Source organism: Chelonoidis abingdonii, chromosome 2 (genome assembly GCF_003597395.2).
Source record: "Chelonoidis abingdonii isolate Lonesome George chromosome 2, CheloAbing_2.0, whole genome shotgun sequence".
Taxonomy (NCBI): domain Eukaryota; kingdom Metazoa; phylum Chordata; order Testudines; family Testudinidae; genus Chelonoidis; species Chelonoidis abingdonii.
In genome coordinates, this window is record NC_133770.1 from 2258816 (window position 1) to 2269243 (window position 10428).

Here is a 10428-nt window from a genome sequence, read left to right on the forward strand (position 1 = left end):
CCCCGAGCCCCTGAACCCAGTCCCCAAAGCAGTAGCCCTGGAACTCAGTCCCAAAGCAGAGCCTGGCCCAAACCAGAGCCCTGGACCCACTTCTCCCAAACCGAGCCCTGGACTCAGCTTCCCAAACGGGCCCTGGACCCAAACTGGAGCCCTGGACCTGAACACAACCTGATCCCCCAAACCACAACCCTGACCCAAACCATTAGCCCTGGACCTAGCTCCCCAAACCATGAGCCGGGACTTAGCCTTTCTCACGCCTCCCCTCAGGTTGCAACCTGGCCTCGCCAGCAAGCCTTGACCAGGAGTCCAGTGCCAAATTTCGCAGCACTCGGATCCAGAGCCCGTTTCCAGCTCAGACCTGTGTCGAGCCTTGGTCCCTCGTCCCAGCCTGACATGGTGGTTCGGGAGGCTGACTCCCTTGTCCAGCTCTGAGGTGAGGTTCAGGGAGCACTGGCTCCCATCCCAAGCACGGATGTGGGGATTCGGAGCCTGTCCCCTCGCCAAGCCATAATGTGGGGTTCAGGGAGCCTTGGCTCCCCGTCCCTAGCCCTCCCAGCCCTGACGTGGGGTTCAGGGAGCCTGACTTCCCCATCCCAGCTCTGAGGTGGGGTTCAGGGAGCCTGGCTCCCCCGTCCCAGCTGTGCCGGGATCTGGCTTCCCAGCCTCCCCCCTACATTGGAGTCACAGGAGGAGGGGCTGCCATGGGGTTACCAGACCACCCAGCCAGCAGCAGAGGGTGAAGCCATTGGGGGGCTGTGAGGCATTGGGACTGGCTGGAGTCGGGGGGTGAGGAGCCCAGCTGAGGGGGGGGGAAGGGGCCCCCTAAACTAACACTCACCCTGCCCCCAGCACTGCCTCACCTCTCTATCCTGAGGGATGCGAGTGGACTCAGGCTTTTCCCACCCCCCCACGGACCCCGGCGCAGAGTGGACCTGCGGGGACCAGCCCCAGGGATCACAGGCAGGCCGAGCCCTGTGGCTGCACGGCCGCCTGGGGGGTCATATCCCCATGCACTGGGGCTCAGCTCTGCTCCCTTGCAGGGCCTGGCAGGCGTGGGGCGTAACAGCTCCGGTGGGAGCCCGGGGCCGGCTGCTCATGGAAGAACCCAAAGCGGGTGACACGTCCTTACCCCTCGGCCAGCACCGCCGGCACCCAGAGTGAAAGCCAGACCAGCATCCCCGGCAGCTCCCCGGCAGGAGGGCAGAGACCTCGGCCCCGTGCTGCGCCCGGCATGGCCCGCAGCCAATCTCACCGTTGCCACGTGCACCCTGCGAAGACAGAAAGGCTCACCGGGAGCGGGGGCAGCACAGACCCCCCAACTTTGCTAAGCAGCTCAGGCCAGAGCCAGGCCAACGTTCACAGCAAACCGTCCAGCAGCGACTCACCGAGTCTGGGCACTACGGGGAGAGGCCCAGGGCTCTCCCAGAGGTCAGACCCCACTGAGCCAGGGCTGGGAGCGGCCAGAACTCTCCCGGAGCGGAGACACCCCCTACCTCTGCACCAAGCCGGGGCTGGGAGCAGCCTAGGGCTCTCCTGGAGCTCAGACCCCACCAAGCCACGGCTGGGAGCGGCCAGGGCTCTCCCGAAGCAGACCCCACCGAGCCTAACACAGACAGCCCCGCTCGGTAGCACCAGGTGCGGGGAACCCTATGGGCCCCTGCGGATCCACTGGGGCTGGCGAGGGTCCCACGGGGGACGTCTACGCACCAGCTGGGAGGTGCCAACCCCCGGCGCTCGGAAGCACTAGCCGTGCTGGAACGAGCATGCTAAGAACAGCAGTGTGGAGCGTGGCATGGTGACGGGTCAGGCCAGCCGCCCCGTGGGCTAGCCCCGGGGGACATACTTGGCGGCTAGCCCACGCCACTGCCCCTGCTGCTGCTTTCTGTGCGCCCGCTCGAGCAAAGCTAGCGTGGGAGTCTGCCCAAGCTAGAATCACACACCCCCAGCAGTGTGTGCAGCGTGCTCACACACGTGTAACAGCTAGCAAATGGCACCTTGATCCCACACCTCGCTGCCCATCTCAGAGCCACCCCCTCCACCCGGGCCCCAGGGTGTGACGGGGTCAGTCCCCTTCTACTGCGGGAGGCCCAGACTGGCTCCCACCCAGAAGTGGAGACTATTCCCCTCACTAGCAGGGCTGCAGATTGGGACTTTCCCTGCCAGCACACTGTGGGCTATGGAAACATTGGCCTTCCTGGAGACACCAGATAGCATTAACCTTTGGAACCCACTGCCACAAGATTGTACTGAGGCCAAGAGCTTCGGTGGGTTCAAAGAAGGATTTGGCTAGACACTCGATTGAATAACGTCCACAGCTACGTTAGATAGCACAATGATTTAGAAAGGCTAGAAACCCTCCTGCCAACCCCTAACTGCTATGGGGAGGCAGCAGCTTCTCCTAGGGGCAGGATACTCCAGAACTGTCCATCATATCCCTGCTCTGCCCCACGCTCACCCCGGGGTAGGAAGTACACTGGATGCCCACAGCCACACCGGGCCGGATGGGAGTGGGGAACTCACACACCTCTCTTCAGAGGCTTTGGGGTGGGAGCCGGGCAGGAATTGCCCCAGGATTTTCCACCCCTACCTGCTCCGAGCCCCCAGGACCCTCGCACACCCAGAACCCCCTTACCTGAGTCTTGTGGAGTCCCAAAGCCCCAGTGCATTCACCTGGGTCTGCCTTCCCCGCAGCCGCTCCCTGCACCTAGGGCCACATCCCTGGGTGGCTCTTCCCCTCTGGAGTAGGGTGGGCAGCAGCCCAGGAGAGGGCTTTATATCCTGTCGGCTGAGCCGGACTCAGCCATCGGAGGAGTCTGGATTGGAGAATTCCCCGGGAAACACAGCTGCTGCGGTGGGGATTCGCTCTGCCCACTCAGACGGAAACCCCCCACCCCCACCCCCACCCTCACCCTCCCCTTGGGCCACAGGGGGCCGGGGTCTTTCCAGCCCACACTTCACAGGGGACACGTGGGGGGATGAGCCAAGGCCTGGCTGGCAGGTACGGAGCCCTGTGCCCTGCGTGTCTCTGGACAGGGGGCACCTGCGGAGCTTGGGGACAGCTGGGAGCTACCTGAAGGCTGTGACCCCCGAAGGGGGAGGGAACGATCTGGGGGGGCTCCAGGGGGAACAGAGTCGAGGAATGGGATGGCCTGAGCCCCAAAGTGATCCCTGCCAGCCAATTGTCTCCAGGGTGGGGTGGGGGCCCCATGCACGACACTCACTGGGCATGGCCCCAGGGCAGGTGCAGGGACCAGCCATGCCCTGGGCTAGGCAGAGGAGCCAGCTGGACCTAGGCGGTTCTTCCTGCTCACGCCCTGCAGCCTCCTTGGGGCCTCAGCTGTAACCTGTCATGGCCACAGGTCCTGGGCTATGTGGGCCCCAGACACTACGAGTCCCAACATGCAAAGCTGCACCTCGGAAGCTTCGGAGTGAGGGGCCATGGGGGACAGCCAGGGTAATAACGGCCCGTTGCAATTAGCATGTGTGGTGCAGGGGACACGTGCACAACCCCCTTTGCAAACAGGGAGCTTCCCAGCCCCCAGGGAAGTACAGGGGTCCTACTTCCCATGTAGGGAAATCAAGGCACAGGAGGGCAAAGACTCCCCCAAGATCATACAGTGATCAGCCACCTACCAATAGGAGACCCTGTCACCTATTCTAACCTTCAGCTCCCTCTCCCTTCCCGGAACCATGGATAGGACCCAGGATACCTGACACCCAGCCCCTATTCCAACCACCAGATCCCACTCCCCTCCCAGCACCACAGAGAGAACCCAGAATGTCCTAACACCCAGGCCCCTATTCCAACCACCACAGCCCACTCCCCTCCCGGCACTGGGACAGAACCCAGGATGTCCTGACACCCAGCCCCTATGCCAACCACCACGGCCCACTGCCCTCCCAGCACCACAGAGAGAACCCAGGATGTCCTGACACTCAGGCCCTATTCCACCCGCCGGAGCCCACTCCCTTCCCAGCACAACAGAGAGAACCCAGACACCCAGCTCAGCCTCTTGCTCTAACTACCAGGCCGAACTGCTTCCCAGGAAAGGACGCCCGCCTCCCAGGGGCGTTGGGGAGTCAGGCAGGCCCCTGAAAGCAGAGCTCTGTGCCACCTTTCCCGTGGTGGGCAGGGTGGAGGAGCGGCAGCTGGCAGCACCAGTGCCGGCATGGGGGCTCTCCAGGATGTTGCCTGCCCAGAACAGGGGCTCGCATGTGTAACTAGGATGTGGCCTGGCGATTTCCCAGCTGCTAGGCTGGAATCTCAGCCCCTGCTGGCTTCCCCTTCAGCCGCCTGTCCCAGACCCGGATCTGCCTTATCCTCACGTCCTGGGCTCTGGCTCATCCCCACAAAGAATGTCCGAGGCCGGGGCCCCCCCACTCAGGGAAGGGAGGGGAGAGGGACAGACTTCTGGCGCCGGGGGAAGGGTAAGGACAGAATCAGAGCACCGTGAGTCTCCCCAATCAGACCTCGCTCACCACATCCCCCCGGCAAGATCTGAGTCGCATGGGGCTTGCCCCAGAGGGGACGGCTCCCCAGAAACACACTGCTCTGGTGAGATCCCTCAGCGCCAGCCACCAGCTGCGGACTAGTCCGGAGCCGGGCTCCCACCCACAGCTCTGCTGCACCCCTCAATCCCAGGCTCCCCCAGGAGCTCCACTCGGGGCTGGCTAGCCCAGATTTGCCCCCACCTGCCTCTGCAGCGGCTGGTTGTGGCCGCAGCTGGAGACAGGATATTGAGCTGGGTGAACGCCTTGCCAGCTCCAGTCCAGCAGCTCCTAGATTCCTCCGACTCCTTGTGAGTAATTCCCTCCCAGAGCAGTGTCCTGAGTGGCCACCCAGGCCCCATCCTCAGAGCCTGGCGTATTAGCTGAGACTGGAAGCAATTCGGAACAGGAAGAGGCTGAAAAGCATGAGGTCCCACTGGGGCCCTGCAGAGAGATGGCTCTGCTCCTTGCCCTGCAATGCCACTTCCAGCCTGCATAGCCCTATTAACTGGGGAGCGTATGGGCCCCGCTCACTCCCGAGGTCTCCCCCCAGCCTAGCCCCCTTCCTGCCTCTCCCCAGTCTGTGCCTACCCATCATCCTGGGGCAGCTGGGCAAGGCTGCATTCCCTCCACTGCCTAGCAACCCCCCAGGCCATGATTCTCAGTAAGGCCCCTCTGTGCCACTCTGGGCGTGCTCAGTGGGTGGATGTGGCTCACTGAGACCCCCTGGCATCCCTGCCAGGCTCCCCGGGGTGCAGAACTGCCCTCAGGGCCCTGCGCTGGTCCTGCTTCCAGCCCTAGTGTGGCCTCCTCCCAGCCACAGGCAAACCGGCTACTGCCCCCCGTCTAGGGTGACCAGACCGCAAGTGTGAGAAATCGGGACCGGGATGGGGGGTAATAAGATCCTGTATAAGAAAACGACCTGAAAATCGGGTCTGTCCTTATAAAATTGGGACATCTGGTCACCCTACCCCCATACCCCAACAAAGCCCGGACACACACACACTTTTATGTTCTTTCATCACTTTCCTTACTCCATCCTGGCACAGTGCAGCAGCCCAAGCTGTGGGGCTGTGACCCGGAGAGCAGGCCCAGGGAATCTGCTAACCAGCCAGATAGTCCAGAAACCAGCCACGCTGCTTAAAAACTGTCCAGCCAGCCGGCCGGGGGAGTGGGGGTGGGGGCAGGGGTTGGGTGGAAGGAGGTGGGTGAGCTATAGAGAGGGCACATGGCCGGAGCATGCTGCACTCTGGCTATCCTCTGCTTCCCAGGGTCCAGCGGTGCCTGATAACTTTCACTCAGCCCTTAGAATGCAAAGGCGGGCGAACGGTTGCTGTGATTTGTTGTGTACCTTGCAGCAGCACCCAAAGTCCCACTCGCAGATTGGGTCCCTTGGTGCTGGAGGCTGCACACACCCCTCCGGCCCAGCATTGCCAGCTCTCACCCCAGTATCAGGCGGCTCGCACTCCTGGCTTGTTGGGGAGTTTTTAAGGGTTCTCGTTTATTTATGATTTCTGCCTCCACCTCCCCAAAATGGCAACAGAAGCCACAGGTGGCCCTCAGCACTGCTGGGCACCGCATCATTGTTCCCAAGCAGATGCCACATCGCTCTCAGGGAAGACGTGGCCATGGGAGGGGCCGGCCAGGGAACAGGGAAGTGCTGGGAACTAGACTGCGAGGTCAGCAGGGAGGGTGATGGGTTCATGGTCTCGCCAAACACAGTGTTCGAAAACCATGAGTCAGGCCCCCAAAATCATGAGATTCTTCAGAAATGATGAACGTAGCAGGTCCCTGCTGGGCCCTCTGTGAGGAAGCGGGACTGTTCTTAATGTTTCCTCTGAATGCTGTAGGGCTGCCTCAGTTTCCCCTATGCATTTTTTAACACTCTAGGTGGTGGGATGAGGGGGTATAATTGTTGCAGAGCAAAGGGCCAGTGCACATAAATGGCCGACACTCTGTCTCCTGGCAACTAATGGCCGGGGACCTTCCCCCCTGCAAGGGGATGCTAAAGGTGTGGGAGAACAAAGAGATCAGGTGACCTCCTGGCCCAGGAAAGAGACAAAGCCGAGAGGAGGAGGGGCTGGAGAGTCAGTTTGGAGCTAGCTGGGGATGAGGAGTGAAGCCCAGATGAGGGGTCTGGCTCACTGCCCCCCAGAATGGACCCGGCTGAGGGGTCCTGTTCTCTGTACCTACAAGCTCTGTTTTAGATTGTGTTCCTGTTGTCACAGAGTCCCCAGGCGATGCTCTGGAACTGCTCTCCAGACAAAGCCAGTCAAGACTTTGGGGAGCCTCCTCTCCCTTGGAGTAGACTGTTTCCACGGCAAGAAGCTCACACGGCTTCACTTCCTGGGTCTCTCCTTGGAGCATTCAGCAACCTCTGCCCCTCCGTGCGCTTCCCACAGTGAATCCGCCCAGACAGGGTTCGGGGGGGCAGAGGTTCCTGCACTCCCACTGCACAGTCAGACGTGACTCTCAGCCAGCCAGTAAAACAGAGGTTTATTCGATTACAGGAACAGGATCTAAAACAGAGCTTGTAGTTACAGCAAACGGGACCCCTCGGCCGGGTCCATTCTGGGGCCCAGCGAGCCAGACACCCCCGTCTGCCCTCACTCCTCGTCCCCAGCAAGCTCCAAACTGAAACCCTCTCCAGCCCCTCATTTCTGGCCTTTGTCTCTTTCCCGGGTCAGGAGGTCACCCAATCTCTTTGTTCACCTTTAGCTGTTCCCTTACAGGGGGGAAGGACCCCGGCCATTTGTTGCCAGGAGACAGGGTGTCGGTGATTTATGCACACTGGTGATTTATCCCACCACCTAGAGACTTAAGAAATGCAGAGGGGAAACTGAAGCACCTACACAGTATTCGGGGGAAACATTAAGAACATTCCCACTTTGTCACACCTTTCATCCAATAAACCTGTTTTACTGGCTGGCTAAGAGTCACGTCTGACTGTGAAGTTGGGTGCAGGACCCTGTGGCTTCCCCAGGAACCCGCCTGCGCAGACTCGCTGGGGGAAGCGCACGGAGGGGCAGAGGATGCTGAATGCTCCAAGGTCAGACCCAGGAAGGTGAAGTCGTGTGAGCTTCTTGCCCTGGAGACAGTCTGCTTGAGAGGAGACTTCCCCAGAGTCCTGCTTGGCTTCGTAGGGAGCAGTTCCAGGGCATCGCCCGGGAACTCCGTGACACCCTCTGGTGTGAGAGTCTGCAGGGGGAACTTGGCTCATGCTGCCAAGCGTTTCTCCACAGCCAAGAGGGCCAGAACATTACCTTTTTCCCCTATGAGAGCTGAGATTCTCACGAAACTCACCTGAGTCCAGGGGCTGGGGCGTTAAGAGACATACCCAAGGATTCGGAGACTCAGCCCCACAGTGCAGAAGTTGATAGGCCAGGGATGTCTGGGGTGCAGGGGGAGGTGGGAAGCAGGAAAGGTGGATGGGAGAACACGCGTGCGATTGCAGGGGAACGTGAGTGGCAGAGAGGGTGCATGTGAGGGAAAGGAGGGGAGTACGGGGGATAAGCGAATGCCAGGTGCAGGCGGGAGATAGGAGCCGGTGCAGGGGGCACGCAGTGGGAGTGGGACTGCTGCCTGTCCTGTGTAGTCGGGGGTGAGAGGAACAGCACAGAGAGGGATGGAATTTCTCCCCCCCACAAGGAGAGCAGAGTCCACCCCAAGCAGCGCACAGGGGCTCTGAATCTTGGGGGTGCACGTTCTGTGTTGCTGACTCTTGGGCATCGATAGTAGGTGATGCATCGCCAGCCCCTGCTGGATCCAATGCCTCAATGAGGCATGCCTTTCTAAGGGAACCGCTCTGTGATTGGCTGCCTTCCCCGCCTCCTGGGGAAGAGCAGCCAATCAGGACTGCTGCAGAGACACACAGCACTCCCCCCACTTCACCAACCAAGAGGAGTTTTGGGGTAGGGGAGGGGGGAGAGGGAACAGTTGACACTGCTCCCAGGAGGGGTGGGGGAAGTAGGGAGCAGAAAGAGCCCAGCAGCGCAGGCAGCTCTGCTTCCTCCTCTCCCTCCTAGGCCTGCCATATTTCTCACTAGCTAGTGGCAACACCAGTTCTCTCTCTGTGTCATGCACACACACGCACGCACACACACACCCACGCACGCACAGGGAGGCAGCAGGAATTCAAAACGCAGAAGACAGATCATACAATAGGCTTTCATTTTTTTTTTTTTTTTACCATCTCCTGATCTGGGGGGATCTGACTCCTGATTTTGAACGCAATCCTGGTGCTATCTGGGTCTCATCCAAAAGACAGCACCACCCCGTACATTGCTTCCTCACTCCTGAGTCCCCAGCACCAATTCTATGGGCCCTTGGTGCTCCTTGGGGTCCCCCCCACGTACTAACCTGCCCTGCAGCTGGCTGGCTCTGAATCACAGCACAGGCTGAGCTGGCTACAGCCAGAGAACAGCTGTGGCCAATGGCACGTCCCAGGGCTGGTAAGCTACCGCTAAGGATTAAGCAGGATCTCTGTCCTCTATCCGGCCATGCCGGAATCACTCCCTCCGCTGCTAAGCTTCTGCGGCTGGCATTGCCAACCCCAGGCTGTGCCCCTGCCCAGCTCTGGGCTAACATGGAAGGGACCCCGTCGGGGCAAATTTAGCTCGCTGTTTAGGGAGTGAAAAAGAAGCCTTCCCCAAAGCCCGTGGCGGATTGAACTGTTCCAGGAACTGTCCGAAGTGCTGGGAAAAGGGGGTTTAACCAAAAACATACCCCTGGTGTGTTTGCCACCAAACCCCAGCAGCACTGGGCTAGTGCATGAGACCCTGGGAGGGGGAGACACCCTGGTTCCTCCAGAAGGGCACAGCAGCATTGCCAGGTCCTGGAGGGGACAGGACGCCAGGGCAGCCTGGCCAGAGCTGGGCCTGCCTTACAGCCATTTACCAACATCCTCCCAGCTGCTCTGCCAGGCAGGGCCACAGCCGCCCCTCACCACCCTGAAGTAGGAACTCAGGCCTTGGTTACAATGGCGCTTTCCAGCGCTGCAACTTTCTCGCTCAGGGGTGTGAAAAAACACCTCCCTGAGTGCAGCAAGTTACAGCGCCATAAAGCGCCAGTGTAAACAGTGCCCGAGCGCTGCTGTAAGCTAATCCCCTCGGGGAGGTGGAGTACCTGCAGCGCTGGGAGCGCTCTCTCCTAGTGCTGGTGCCGGGACCACACTCACACTTCAAAGCGCTGCCGTGGCAGCGCTGTACGGCTGCAAATGTAGCCATACCCTTTGGCAGCTTCTTGCCAAGTGCCGAGTCACCGACCAGACTAGAGCTGGAAGTCAGGAGGCACATGGCACGGCCCGGACGCGGGGAGGAGATGTGGAGCCAGCACGACAGGGGAGCTACGAAGACAGAGACTCTTTGCTGCCGTATCTGAATGAGGGAGACTGCAGAGAAAACGGCTCAGACAGTCAGGAAACCCGTCTCCATCAGGCACCTGATCCTGGCAGCCGGCCTGGCCCCACCGCTCAGGGACAGAGATGGGTCAGAGCCAGGTGTGACTCTGCCCTGGCGTGGGTGGGCAGCGCTGCTCCGGCTAGTTAGGCCAGTGATTGAATCGGGGCCCCTTCCCCGTTGCACAGGAGCGGCAGAGCCCCCCGTCCTGCGCTCGCTGCCCTTCCCCCGGGACGGGGCTCCCGGCTCGGCCCCCACGGGCTAAGGGCTGGGGGAAGTGACAGCTCTTGGGCCCACGGGGCAGAGGTTCCAAGTCCCCCTTCCCCAGAGCCGGGGGGAGCTGCCCCCCAGGAGCTGGCCCAGTAAAGGACATGCCCGCCCCCCCCGGGACCCCGCGGGCCTGGCTCTCTGCGGGGCTCAGCGAGGTCTGGCCCCAGCCCGCGGGCTGCTGGGAGATGTAGTCCCCGCCCTGCCGCCAGCCCCGCGGGGCCCCGCAGGAACACTACAGCTCCCAGGGTGCCCGGCCCAGCCGCTCCCCCAGCCC